Genomic DNA, 14683 nt, shown 5'->3' on the forward strand with positions numbered 1-14683 from the left:
CCGCAGGGACCCCCGGGGAGGGGGAGCGGCCCAGCTGCGCCCTCTGCACCCGCTGGGGAGCTCCCCTGCCCGCACCCAGGGGCACGGGGCTGCCCCCGGCTCCCGGGGCTGTAAGGGGCCGCCAGAGCTGGGATCCCCCCTGGCCGCGCGCCTGGCCCAGACACTTAGCGCCATGAGGCAGCTTCATGCCAAACCCGGGATCTTCCCAGCCACCCCCACACGCAGCCTGAAAGAAGAGGGGCTGGAGCTTGGGCTAACCCCCCACCCCTTCCCCTCAGACAAAAACGGGGAATCAAGCAGCCACTTTTGCAGCCTGCAGCAGTTGGGGGCAGGAAGAAGATCTGGCGATTCTTTCCGCTGGAAAGGTGCAGTGGTGGGAAGGATGTGGAGGGCCCCCACCACCACCTGAGGGCAGGAGGCAGACCTGGAGAACAACCTCCCCTGCCAAAGCCAATGCCTGGCAAGACAGGAGCTTCTGGCCTTGCAGGTAAGTCTGCCCTGGTGTGCACTTCACCTGGGGTTGTGGCCAGGGTAAAGAGAGCAGAGATGGCCTGGCAGATTGCCTGGAGGTGTGAATGCAACCCCTTGGGGCCATGCAGAGCCCACAGGAGAAGGCAAGTTAGCAGCTTTCTTCCTGCTCAGCCCTAGGTCCAGGGCTCTGTTGTTCCCTGCAGAGGAGCGGGATATCTGATGACAGCATCAGTATCCAGGGTAGTGAATGGAGAAGTGGGGCAGCCTGGGGAAAGGTGCAGGATTTGTGGCCTCTAAGTGCACCAGAGAAATGGGAGTTAGTGGCTGGGGAGAAAGGTTTTGGTGGGAGGAGGGGGAAAGGCACCAAGGTTCACAGAGCCCTGTGTGGTCAGATAGATGAAGTCTTGGGCAGGTTTCCTTAATACACACATCACTAGGGCTTTGGCTGGTGGGTGTTTATGTAGCAGGGAGCAGAGGGGTACAATGGCTATTGAGGTTGCTTGCTGAGTCTATCTTTCAGCCCCTTTTCAGTTCCCACGTGAGTGTCCATTGGCCTGTTGTCAGTAATCAGGTGACACAGAAGGAATCAAGGCTTTCCTGGACAAGTAATGAGGGTGAGGACCTGTCTCTCCTTCCCACATTCAGGGGTTCTGACAGGTAAATCCACTCCACACAAATCCTCTTTTTACTGGTGCACACTCCAGGTATGGCTATGGAGATGGCAGCAGTCCTCAGAAGAACTGTGCTTTGAAACAGGGTGAGGGAAAGGAGGTGGGTGTGAGTTTTGGATCTAAAAGGTGAACTGGAAGATCAGGTTCAATAGAATTCAGGACTGCAATCTGTGCTTTGTCTGGGCTTCGCCCACATGAGAAGGCGTCACAGGAACACACACAGTAATTATGTTCACTGCCTCTGTGGTCCTGCCACGGATCAGTAGAGCTACCCACGTGCCCCTCTCCTCCTCCCCCAAGCTATCTCCTTTTACATTAGGTTATTCAAGTCTAATTACTCATCCCTTCTCTGCCTAGATGGTGTAACTGGTCTGCTAGGTTTCCTAATGACTCACAGAAACACCATATACCTTTCTTCTTTGTTGTTTTAACCTTTGGGACTGTAATCAGATGATGGAATGGAAAGAGCTGCAATCCTGCACTGATTACTGAAGGAGAGTCTCTCAGAAGATTTCAGCTTGTTGGGTGTATGTTGCGTGCTCCTAGGGAAAAATCAGTCCAGAAGTACTAGGTGTGCAACCCTGTACGTGCTTTTGTGATGGGCTGTTTGGTGTAGTCTCTATTTTGAGACTTTGGCACTGAGCATTTGAAGCTGTGGATTTCCCCTGAATTTCCATATTGGTGTCTAGTTTACATGTATTCCTACTCCAGAGAAATCTTGCAGATTCCCCTGAGGCTTAGCATCCATTGACTTTACCCAGAGTTTTGCTTGAGTAAGGACTGCCGTATGTAGCCCCATCTTTAGAAAATGACTGTCCCTGGACCTCTGTCTGCAAATGCAAAGCTTCTCCTATCTACTTTAATTTTCCTTTGGCACCTCTCTGAGATGGCTACCATTTGTTTGTATTTGCAATACTGTGGCTTTCAAAGCTACCTCTATTTTATGCCCAAGTCTGAATTTTTGTGTGACCCTTTCCTCACCAATCTCATGGGTTATCTGTAGGAATCAAACCCAAGACTCCCTGGATTAAAGGCATAGATTTCCAGCAGATGAGCCAAAGCAGGAATGGCCAACCCATGGCACAGGTGGGGAGGGGGCAAGAAACACAGTGGCAGATAGGGCAGAAAGCAAAGCAGCAAATGAGGCAGGGAACACAAGGAAGGAAGCAGAAGGCAGAGCAGCAGATCAGGCTGGGAGCACAGAGCTGAGTGTAAAAAGCAGAGTTGTGGATTGGATGGGGGAAGGAGATCAGAATAGCACTTGAGGATGCGTGGCTAATTTGTGGCCCACCTGCCAAACAGGTTGTTTTCCACTGAGCTAAAGGAATCTTGTTGTGAGCTAATATCAACAGTAGACCTTTATCCTCATATGTGGGCCACTGATTTGGTAGGTTACACTATCCCCTTTCATAGGTAGATAAAGAAAACTAACTAAAAGAGTCTCACAGCAGGCTTATGAATTAGGTAGATGGTATTGTCACTCTTTCTTTAATGGAGAAACTGAGGCACAGAGCAGTAAAGTGATTTTCCCAATGTCCCAGGAACAGTCAGTGGCAGAGCAAACACTCGACTATTAGGCCTCCTGTCCCTTGTTTCACTCCCATTAAAGTTTTTAATCTCTGTAGAGATTACTGGGACCAGGTTGGGGTTAGGTGCATGACCTTCATGGCAGTTAATGGAGTTTCCTTACTTTAGGTCTGAATCCAGCTTGGCATCTTTGGAACTGTTTTAGTCAGAGAGCAGCACCTCCACAGTGACAGAGCTGAGAGAAGTTGTTCATGATGCTTATGTGGGTGCAGAAGTTTGGACCAGGCTAGAAACTGTGCAGCCAGAAATGCTAACAAATACTGGAAGCATCTAAATGTCAAGAAACCCCAGCCCTGAAAAAATTGAGGATTTATAGTATTTTAATCAGTAGTGTGTGCATGTATATGTGTAAGTGTGTGAGAGAGACAGACAAAAATCAGTTTAAACAATACCACTCATTTCTGATTTGAGTTTGGCTAAATGTAGAAGCCAAAAGCAGTGAATAACATCAGTGCCACTGACACAAGTCTGCATACGCCTTGCCTTGCCCTACAGGCCTGGCCCAATCCTCACCACTTCTTACACACTGGATGTGCCAGGGGCAGGAAGAGGGCAAGAGTACAGGGACAGGCTGCAGTACTCTGCACTCCGAGCTATTATAAGCTGCAGAAGAAAAAGTGCCACAGGCTAGAGGTGCCCCTAAGGCCTAACTTACATCAGAGACCACATTGACTTCCGGAACTGTGTAGGAGCAAAGGTGTCTTAAAAGAGCATAGCCCCCTTTCCTGAATTACACCTCCTCAGAAGCACAGCACAGACAGTGGCCTAAATTGTGCTGTTGGTATGCTAAATAAGTTTATTATTCAGGGCCTCCTGTCAAATCTCCCTGCTGTGATTTCTGCAGCCACATATGTGCATACCCTCTCCATATGCAGTCTTACAGCACGTATTTCACTTTGTTGTATTGTGGCCTGGCCCTGTCATTCCCCTCTGGTACAAGTTGCTGTCTCTTTTCATTTCACAGTATAAGGCCCCAAGTTCAAGGGAACATGGGAAGGAATACATCAAGTAATAATGGCTCACTTTAACTCCGTGGAAATCTGTGAGTGTGTCTGCACTGCAAATAGTCCTGCGTGTGCAGCTCATGTAGATGTACCCCAGCTATCATTAAACTAGCCAACCAAGCATTTACTCAGTGAGTTACATAGCCTGCACAGAGCTCCATGCCGCCTTGGCCACGTTATTGGTTGGTGGCAGCAGCGGCCCTTTGGTATGAGGAGGACAGTCTTCCAGTAAATAGGGAAGTAAATCATCAGTAAGTCTGGAGATGATGACTGAGGCTGATCCAAGATCCACAGGTTCAGCTGCAGACATGGCAAATATTTCAGGGTGGTAAGAGTGGATCCTAGAGCGATCTCAGGTCACAGCTCTTTCCCTTTGTTTCTCTCATCTACCCACCTCCATAGCAAGACAAGTTTCTTCAAAATGATTGATGCCTTATCATACTTCAAGGCACCACTGAGGATGATTCAGTATTGGTACCCAGGATGACCAGTTTAAAGCCAACTTGGGTTTGTCAACATGAGTTGCAGTTCTGTCTTTGACTGCAGTGTCAACCCTGCTCTGGGAGTTTTGGTATTGGCTTCAGGGAGAAAGGGTTGGATCTTAAAAAATGTGCACCACAGTGCAGCACATGAAAGATTTGAGGTGTGAAAAGAGGATGCCGGAGAGATAGAAAAGAGGCCTTAATTATCATGGTGGAGTTACAGGTTAGAGATGCTGAATTAATAACCACAGAAGCCAACCCTTTCTCTCTTTCAGCTTCCTGGAAGAGACTGGTTCTTGTTCTGAAACAGTGGTGTCAGCAACAGCAACTGAAAGTCAACACTGCCTCTGTGGGTAGCAGCCACCCAGAACTGCTGCTCTGAGACAAGGCTTTGTGACTGCTTATTCTATGGAAACGGGTGTAGGTTGTAGCTGTGTTGGTCTAAGGACATGGGCAGACAAGGTTCTTTAGGTAAATTTGATATCTTTTATTAGACCAACTAAATAGTTAGAAAAAAATGTCTTAGCAAACTTACAGGTTTAAAAACCCTTTGTCAGGCTGAGGAAGCATCTGCAGTTGGTGTGTGCTCTTCCTGGATGGAATGAATAGTTTTATTCTTTGGAAAGTGATCTGAGACCCATCAGATTCAGTCTCCTCATCAAATGGTGACGACTTTTAGCCAGGATGCCCCAGGCTGAATGTGAATGAAAAACCTCTGGGTGAATGAGATCCCACTGCCAGCATACGCATTGCTAAATCCTGCCTTTAGAAGAATTTCTATCAGCCCAGCAGTCCAAGGGCATAGGGTTGTCTCAGATATTATTTGTGCTCCTGTCTTAGACATATGAACAACCCATCAGTAAAGCCTAGCAACTGATAGATACCAAGACAGAACAGCGGGGGAGAGCTTGAATGCAAGTCCAAACTATGGAATGGAGCCCCAAACTATAATTATGTGATTGGAGAAAACTGAATTAATTTAGAGAAACTAAGGCTTAAGTTACTGAGGGACTGTTAAGGGCAAGTAATGAGTTTTGTGAGACATGATCATATTTCATGTAAATGAGGTTTGAGTAAGTGAGGCTGTGCAGTTTCACAACTAGAGGGACATCTCCACATTGGCCCTGATCCTGCAAGTCAGTAGCATAAACTGAGGGAGGCACCCAGGACAGCAGCCCCAGGTGCCACCTGTATGGGGGGGGTGGGGGCACAAAGCAACTGTTGCCACAGTGGCAGCTGATTACACAGTTGCAACTGGCAGGGCAGGAGCCAGCACTGCCTCGGGTGCAGAGCTGCACTGCTACACCTCTTGTGTGAGCTGACTTGTACAAGCAAGATCTCCTCACCATGAATTGCAGTGGACCTCTGCCTGGCTTGCATTGCACAATGAGCTGCATCAAATTCATTTCTCAGCTGATGCTTAGCTTCCCCAAATCAGATTAACTCCAGTGTATTATTGCTTCTCAGCCTTTTGGCTGATCAAGTGTAGTCTGTGCTTACCTAGGGGAACTACCGTGATCACCACAGTGGCTTCCTAGTTGGACCTGGGGAAGACTGCTCTGCTGGCATTGGATAGCACCCATGTAGGTAACGCATAGTTATCTTGGCTTTATGCCCACTTTATGGAAATGGGAGACTCCTCCCTAGCTTGCTCCTGGGACCTTATGGCTAAGGGCAACCAAAACTCTGGGATATCTGAACCCTGAGACTCTGGGCTTGGGCCGGCAAGTAGGATGCCTGCCAAAGGATTTGGGAACATCTGAAGCCCCAGGTGGGGGTGGAAGATGTTTGCTGGTAGTAGCACCACTTTTGGTTCTGGACTAACAGATTTGTAATTGATTTGGCCAACTTGCTGTGGAATATGAAAAATTAAAAAAACAAACAAACAAACCTCCAGAGTTCATATTAATGTAGGGGAGCATCATGGTGTTTAATCAGTCATCATCACATGACTGGGACATTAGTGACTCCCTTCAAATAGCCCAGAAATGAAACTAAAAATAAACTCAACGGGATCACATTGCATCAGACACCCCCTCCTCTGCCCTTCCTTCCCATGTGGGCCTCCAAAAGCTACTGAAAGAATTTCATGTGGTTACACCTACTTGAGGGTATTTAACACAAGAAACAAGTCTTGTTTCTCTTTCTGTCTGTAAATCCAATTAGCTTCACTGGACATGTTGGCCTAATTATAATGCAATCAGCCCACATGTGAAATCCGTGATTACAATTCTAGGGAAAAATCAGTCATCACATGTGAAATCGGAAGACTGACTATAATCCTGGAGAAAATCTGGGGAAGCATCTCTTTTGACCTTTGGCTTCTAAGAATCTAGCAGGAGTTTCCCTCTGGCCTTCTGGAATTAACAGATATATAAACTGTGGGTTTATGCATATGCAGAATGGCAGTTGCAATTCTGGAGTACATATGTCAGCTTTGCACTGCTTGCTCTGTCTTGTGTACAGTGCAGCTTTGTGAGCACTAAAGGTTCAATACTTGCAGTTTGGCTAAAGCCCTACCAAGCTCACAGGGTGCCTGCAGACATGCAGTGAGGCTGCTCCAACACACTGTACTTATAGTGCATCAGAGCAAACTCAATTAATCAAGTCTGTTCGTAATTACTGCACTCCAACAGACTCCAGTGTCTAGAAATGGCTCACTCAATGAGCTTTAGTTAAAGTGCCCCCACCACTGTTTTTCAGCATGGGAATGCCGATACACGTGATGCTCTTGGAGCCACACTAATTAAAGCACCCCCTGGTCTTGGAGCACATTTATAAATGTTGATAGACTCCAGTACAACCAACATTTATCCCTTCTGGTTGTTTAACTTGAACCCTAACGATCTTTGGAACAGGGCTGGACCCCATGATCCAAATCCTCAGTTTTGTGGTCAATGTGTATGTGTCTGGAGGAATTTGTAAAATCACCCTTGGAAAGAAATCAGGGTGTTGGCTTCAGTGTTAAATAGTTATCATATAACCGGCTCCATATGTGGGGATATAGCTTCCCCACCCTGGGGTTCCCCCAGCCAGAGCAAAGACAGAGGGAAAACCTATTATTATACAAACAGCCTGGATGCTACTATGGGTCTTCAGTCCCAAAGATGATATTCAGCAGCCAGGGATGTGTGTTCTGGGTATGCCCTTTCTTTGCCCCTATGCCTGGGAGAGAGAATCAGTTTCTGGTTCCACCAGAGAAGCACAAAGACAACCAAGTGGGTCACAGAGCCTGGGCCAGTGTCTCCAGGGCACCTGCTGAAAAGATGACCACAACCGTTGCCTCCCACTTATTTTTAGGCCTTCCAGTCTCAGTTTGGGAATGGAGATTCAGGGGTTCTGAACCTGGGGCCAATGATCAGACCACTAGACTCCTGAATATAAGCATGGAGCTTCAGTTATTCAGTGGGAGTGATAACATGTCCCCAAAGCCTCAGTTACACTGGCCACAGGACTGTATTGATGAGCTGGGTTCAAATAAGCCTGAAAAGAGGAGTTGAGCTCCAGTTCAGACACTGAATCTAAGACTTAAGGCCTGCGATTGCTGCATGCCTGGCGTTGTCATTGACACCAGTGGGTTTAAAATGGCGGTGTTTGTCACCTGTTCGCCACTGGTTCGGATAACTAAGTGGAGGTGTTGCATGATGGGGACTCAAGGCCTGGATCAGACCACCTGAGTCCTTGCAATCAGGAAGACAGATAGGACTGGACCAGAAACAGGGTGGAGGGGCTCCTCTGCTTCCTTGCCCCTCATTCAGCTGGATGATGTCACAACCCTCTGGCACTTCCTTCAGTGCCACCATGACCCAGTTTACATTCCTACCCCGTGGCACACCTGCATGTGGATGCTCCCTCACAAAACACGCCCCCCCTTACTTGTTTGTGCTTGGTACCTTGGGGGCACTGGTATTGCCCCATCAAATTGCTTGATGATAGGATTACCTTTTCTGGGCAAAGGCTTTCATGCTGTTACATAAAGGCTTATTTTCCATGAGAAGATTAAGAGAGGAGGGAATTGCATCTGTTAACAGTGCTGACCATTGCTAAGCAAGCTCATACTTGATCTAACCTAGACACGCAGTTGAGAGCAGTCACATTGCTCTGAGCTGTCCAGTTTCTTCATTAGTATTTTCTCTCTCTTTCCGGCAGTGTCCTTCCAGCTGTTCCAAGTGGACCGCTTCCCTCTCAAGTGCTCTTCTGTCTGTCCCCCAATATTTCCACCTAATCACTTATCTCTAGATGGAATTACTAGCCCATTGGTTCCCAAACACTGTGAGTCCCATCTCTGCTCTCAGCAGCACCATGGGTGGATATGCATACCTTCAACCATACAAGGAGCCTGTTTAGTCATATGAAAGGTTCCCATTCCTAGGGCCTCTGGTGCAGCACAGCCATTTAAGCCAGGAGCATCCAAATCTTTCTGCTGCATGAGGTTAGAGAGGAAGGGCCAGATCCAGAAGCAATACGTGGGGGGGTGTGATTGAAACACTGAGTGGGTCTGGGTACAGATGTGTGTCATATTTGTGTCCTTTACATGCTTGAGGTGTTTGGAAGAAGTTGCAAATGATTACTTAGAGTCATCAGTGACGCAGTTGGGACCACCCGGCTTAAACTCTTCCCTCCTCCTATCCCTATGGGCATTGATTGCAGTCCAGACAGGGAAGGGTTAATCATCTAGGTAGTGGAGGCAGCTGTAGCTCATCATCAGGAACCCTGCCCAACTGTTTAGATACCAGGCTGAAAGAGGTGCCAGGCTTTTCCCTCCAGTTGGCTAATCCTAGCTTTGGGAGAACGTGCAGAAACTTAGAGCAAGGAGGGTTTTAGAGCTTGTCTTGTGCATTTGGAAGAATAGACTATGAATGATGATCTTGGGAGGGGCCAGGGCCACAGCTACCACTGCAGAGTGTAATTGATCTATGTTGCAGTATTATCCCCCTTCCTGGGCTGGGATTCTACTGTGTTGTGTCAGGTTGGTGTCCTGCAGCATGTCTTACTGTAATAATACAGCTGTCCCCAGTAGTCAGAATAGAAATCTGGTGATTAGTTTGGTATGTAACTTGGCTCTTATACTATTGCAAACTGGTGTTGGAGGGGTGAGTACAGGTTTGACTAGCTGGGTTTTGACATTTGGCACCCAGAAAGGCTTGGGTGTTGACCTTGTTCCTGGCAGTAAAAGCCTCTGTTATGGCAGAGAGACTGTATACAGCTCTTTTCAACCTCACTGGTTGTGGGTGGAGAGGGCTGGGGTTGGCTTCTTTACTTTCCTGCCCAGGAAAACTTGGACCAGGGACTAGCCATTCCATCACAGCCTAGTAGCTGCCAGGTGCATCTGTCAGCAGTGGAGATGGATGTGAGGTTGCTGTGCCTGTCCATGCAAATGGTAGTGGAATGGCTGACTACATCAACACACAAAGTATTCTGTCAGTTCTTTCTTTTGAGTGGTCAGCATTTAGAAACCTAGTGAATTGTTTCTCTTCAAATGTAAACTCATTGGTGACAGCCAGGTATCTTGCTATAATACTGTTTACTTGCAAAAGTGTCTAAAAAGTCTCCTCCTGAACAAAGAAACCAGGCAACTGTCCAGCATTTATTTCAGGAATCCCAAAGTGAGATCAATATTCCAGAAGCTCCATCTCTGCATCTTCTCAGGATTGCACACACAACAGTCTCTCTCAGCTTTTCTGCCCCTAGCTTGCACAGGCAAAACCACTATCTCAACTTCTATACGTGCAGCCAGGGGAAGCTCCATAGCCCGAATAGCTTGGCTCTGACTGTTCCTTAATCTCCACCATTTTACAGCTGTTTGCAGGGAACTCAATACATCCTTCTGAGCCTGAAAGGATGTGCTTTGCATCTACTTTGACTTTAATTAGGGGTGAAGAATTTCTAAGGTGGTATCTTGTATTGAACCTAGTATGTGGTTGGGATAATTCAACAAGCCTTGGAATGCAACATATTTTTCCTCAGGTCAGAAGAGTCGTCCTCTGACCTGAGGAAGAATGTCTTGCATTCAAAAGCTTGCCTAACTCTATCCTAGCTACATAGGGCGGTATCTTTTATTGGACCAACTAAGAAATCCTTGTCTTTCAATTTCTGGACTATCTCTGCTACAACATCACTTTTAATTAAGGTTGTCATTTTCTTTTAGAGCAAAGACTCTTGTGATGGGCACCAGCTACCAACCTTCAACCTAATGCATCCTTGTGAGCTTCAGAGTTCTCTATTACCACTTCCACATCTCCCTATGCCTGATGTGTTGTCTTGGTATCCTATATATCTGTTAGGCTGCCAGCCCTCTGGGACTGAGAATGAGGGCATCTGTTCTTGGCAGTGCTTGCTGCTCCAGGCAACTGCAACACTGTATAAATAGCAATCATCTGGGTGGTGTCTTAGGTTCCTACTGAATCTGCCCTTGATTATCCACACAGCTTCAAACAATTGCAGAGAGCAAGCTCAGCACAGCGTTGGGCAGGGTCTGGCAGCTGTGCCTCCAAGTGCTGGCAAGTTTGTTTGGAGCCATCATTGATTTGGGCAGAGAACCCAGCCTTAGTAACATGGATCAATTGGAAAAGATATAAATAATCTGCTGGAAGGTGATTTTTTTTAAACACAAATACTTATTTCTATTTATTTAAATAGCTTATAGAGAGCCCATCACCAGAGAGGCCCCCAAGGCCTGTTCAGAGAATAAACATGCTACTGATGATCAGACTAAGCCCACCACTCTCAAACCTTTCTTCCTCCTCCTCTCCCCTCCCCCTCACCCCTTTCCAGAGGGGAGATGGAGAAGGAAGATAAATGGTCATGGTTTGAGGATTCATTGTGGGCCACCAATGGACCAAGATATGGGAGACCTGGGTTCTCTTCCCAGCTCTGACAAGTCACTTTACCTCTTTGAAGGCTAGGTATTAAGAAGACACCACAGTTCCAAACATGGAGAACATAAAGCAGGCTCTGAAACCTGTTGATGTTTTTTGACTCCCATGCTAATGCAGAACACTTAGACAAGACCTTTAGATTAAGAGAGATTGCTCAAGACAGGAAGCAAAGGCATGGAACAAAAACAGATCCTACAAGCAGCAGTCACTAAAGGACTATAGACATGCTCACTGCATGAGGAAGTGTGGTGAGGGCAAAGGATTGGCAGGAAAGATTTCTGGAGCTTATTCCCAGCTTTGCCATGGACACATTGTAGGACTTCGGGTGAGTCTTTTAACCCATCTTTGTCTCAGTTTTCCCAATGGTAAATTGCTTCAGCTGCTCACAAGAGAGTGAGAGGCAACCTGAGGTTCATTTCAGCAATGTCCAAAAAACAATCAGAGGCTTTTGAAAGCAAAGGCTTTTGAGAAGGTGGAAGACAACGTTCTAAATGCATCTAGTAGCCCAGCCAGTTAGCTGGTGTCCCTGATTTCAGTCTTTACTGTTTGTGAGGGTTTTTTTGGCAGTGCTGAAAAGGGAAATTGTGCCCCATGTACAGATGTGGAAAAAGTTTGGTTTTGTGCAGTAAAGATGTGGATATCTAGAAAAAGGCACATCTATGGGCTGCAACACAGGCCTTCATTTGCAAAAGGCAGCTAGCTGCAACCTTCTCTGGTAGATTCTCCATGTTAACTGTGGATGAAGAAGATACCCCAGCCCTTCTGAGGGATGTGGATTCATAGAGAGATGGTTGCAGTCCTTTTTATGCTGTTTCCTCATGGAACCAGAGTTAATTATCAATAGCAAATCTGGCTGGTTGCCTATTCAGCCTTGCTCTGGTGTCCCCACTGGGGACCAGTTACTTCTCCACCACTTCAATAGCAGGGCATCAGCCATGCCCTGATCTCCCCTGCTTTTTTGACCTGTGGAATGCTGTAGGAGTTCTTGCGGTTTCTGGGTTTGTACATTGTAGTTAAGTGTGAGGCCTTGAAGTGGCAACTTTGCAGAATCCTCAGGTAAATGGTTGTGAATGTTGGGGACTAGACTTGGTGGTCCAGGAGTCCCCTTCCACTCCTTTGTTCCTAAGTGTCTGAACCTGATGGTTTTGGGAAATTTCCTTTGTTCAGCATTTGCAGCGGGCTTGAATGTTATGGTACTTCAGTAAAGAGGGGCACATCAATTCAGAATCCAGCTAATTAGTTTTGGGTCCTGTATCTGCCGCTGATCTTTTTACCAGTGTTTACTATCAGTTTCCTCCTTTTTAAAATGTCTTCGCTGACTCCTTAATGTGAGAGAAACCCACACAAACAGTGCAAGAAACTGATGGAAAATAGGAGATCAGTGAAATCAAATAGGCACAAATTGCTGTCAAATGCACAAACACCAAGTACACATACTGGACAGATATTTAATCTCTTCTAGTTCTAGTCCTTTCAAGTGTTGATAATAATAATTATCTGGAAAAAACATTTCCAGACAGTCTGCTCTTAAAGTTTGATACATTTAGTGGCTTGTGCCTGGTATTGTAATTGTTGCCCTGACTTATCTTATGGTCTGGTTATATATCCATGTTTGGTAAGGTGTTAGTTTTACCTCTCCTAGGTATGTGCTGATGCATTATCACCTGTACATGGTTCTCCAATTTACAATCACTGTGATTGTATCTAGTGCTATTGTGATACACATCTTTCAAATGGCTATGTAGCCTTCTCTCCTGGTGACCTGTCTGTTGTGAATTGGATAAAAAGATCTTCATCACATTGTCCTCTGCTGACTTGTTGCTGATTAGCGTATTTATCAGGGTATTAAGTTACCCACCCAATAGTAGGATTCTGGATCTTACTTAAAAATCTTCTTATTTAAGAAATATTGTAAAGATCTTTGGATAAGCTAACTAAACACTAACACATTATCATTGCTGGCTGGACCAACCAAGAGCAAGAGAATACATTATCAAAGTTGAGAGGCAACAACACATTGTAAGATCATTGAATCAGAGCCACCGGAAAGCAGAGTGGAATATTGCAGTGCAAATTTGTGAGGGCTTAGCCTTGAATTGTTACTGTTTTGCTAGCAAAATGTCCCTGTGGTACAAGGGAACATTACCTTGAGGCAACAGTGATATCTTTTATGTCACTGGGGCTTGTATACTGCTGCATGGTGGGGATGATTTGGGTGGCTGTATCTCAGCCATGTGTGTTGAGCTCTGTTCCCCACCCCCACAGCTAGGATCAAAGGTTGCAATTTCATGTAGAGATTTCACTCTGGGCCCTGTTAGGGTGGAGTTTGAACATTTTGTAACAGTGTTTTGGAAAGGGCTGGGATGAGAAAACTGGGGACAGTCGGCATCTGCCCTGCCAGGGCCTGGCCCTTCCTTGGGCATAGCAGCGTTTCAGTGTCAAGATGAAAGGAGCAGCTTGCACCTTTGCATTGTTTTTTAGGCTGTCTGCAGATTTGAACCGATGTTGCTTCACTGGTGACTTATCTGGAGCCAGAGCCAGTGAGGAATGGCCCAGGAGGGCAGGGGAGCCATCTTGTTGCCTGACATTTGAGACAGAGGTTTTCAGGCTTTCCTTGGGAACCCTGGCAAACAGAAGTTTTATTTATTTGTTCCTGAAAATCTAGGTTTTGATACAACTATGCAATCCCTGGAGCTGGGGCCCTGCGCACAGGCCTGGTGTGCCCAATCACCTGATCCTCCTGGGAATGTGTTGAGCCAGGCCTTGGGATCAGGGGCATCCTGTGCGTGCCCCAAGTACAGATCGGGGGTCCTGTGTGTCTTGTGCTTGAGTACCTCTGCGTCTGGGGACAAGCTAGTTGATGGACCTGGTAATCCAGGTAATGGTAGTTTCGAGCCCCCCCCGGTAGTAGTGGGTGCGGTTTCAAGGCCCCTCACTGACTTACAAGGTGTGGGGGGGGTGTCCTCGTGATGGTGGCCCGCTCTGAGGGCTGCGAGAGGGACGCAGAAGCCCGTGAGGGGCTGCCTCACCACAGCCTAGATCCTGGGGCTAGGCCTAGGGGCACTCCGTGCTGTAGCGACAGCCAGAGGGAAAGGTGTAGAGGATCTTTGCCAGGTGATTGGCTGCCCTCGCCGTCATTCAAGTCGCTTGATGGGCGGGAGTAAGCGGTGCTTTTGTGGATTGGTGAAGATCACTGTCGTTCGGCTAACCCCTCCGGCAATTGGATTGCACTGCTGTCATTCCATCTGGCAGAGGCGTGCACGTGCAGGTGCTCTCCCTCTGATTGGTCCAGCGCTCTGCCACTGAAAGCGGTTCTGGTTGTTGGATGGGCGGTGTGCGGGGGGGGGGGAAAAAGAGCATTCTCGACCTCTGATTGGATAGATCAGCCGCCTTTCTTCGGGGCTCTGTGGGCAGCTACGGCTCCCCGCTCGGGGATTGGGCAGGAGTCACGTCCGTCTCTTCCCCGTTGCAATCCGATTGGAGGGGATGCCGCGCTGGGGGCGGGCTCCACGCTGGGGTGGAAGCGGTTGTCGCTGGGGTTGAGAGCGGGGCCGGCCGGCGGCGGCTGCGGGGCCGGGAGGGCAGCGGCG

At 47.4% G+C, this 14683-nt stretch overlaps 1 protein-coding gene across 1 annotated transcript in view; it reads left to right on the plus strand.

Annotated features, from left to right (window-relative positions):
- Positions 1-31: 31 nt before the first annotated feature.
- NFE2L1 (nuclear factor, erythroid 2 like 1) overlaps positions 32-14683 on the plus strand; it is a 30198-nt gene continuing 15546 nt past the window's right edge. Inside the window, exon 1 of the mRNA XM_019548368.1 lies at positions 32-487. The gene's annotated coding sequence lies outside the window, so the exon portion shown is untranslated. The remainder of the gene's footprint in view (positions 488-14683) is intronic.

The sequence above is a fragment of the Crocodylus porosus genome, unplaced genomic scaffold, assembly GCF_001723895.1.
Source record: "Crocodylus porosus isolate Cpor-Errol unplaced genomic scaffold, CroPor_comp1, whole genome shotgun sequence".
Lineage (NCBI taxonomy): Eukaryota > Metazoa > Chordata > Crocodylia > Crocodylidae > Crocodylus > Crocodylus porosus.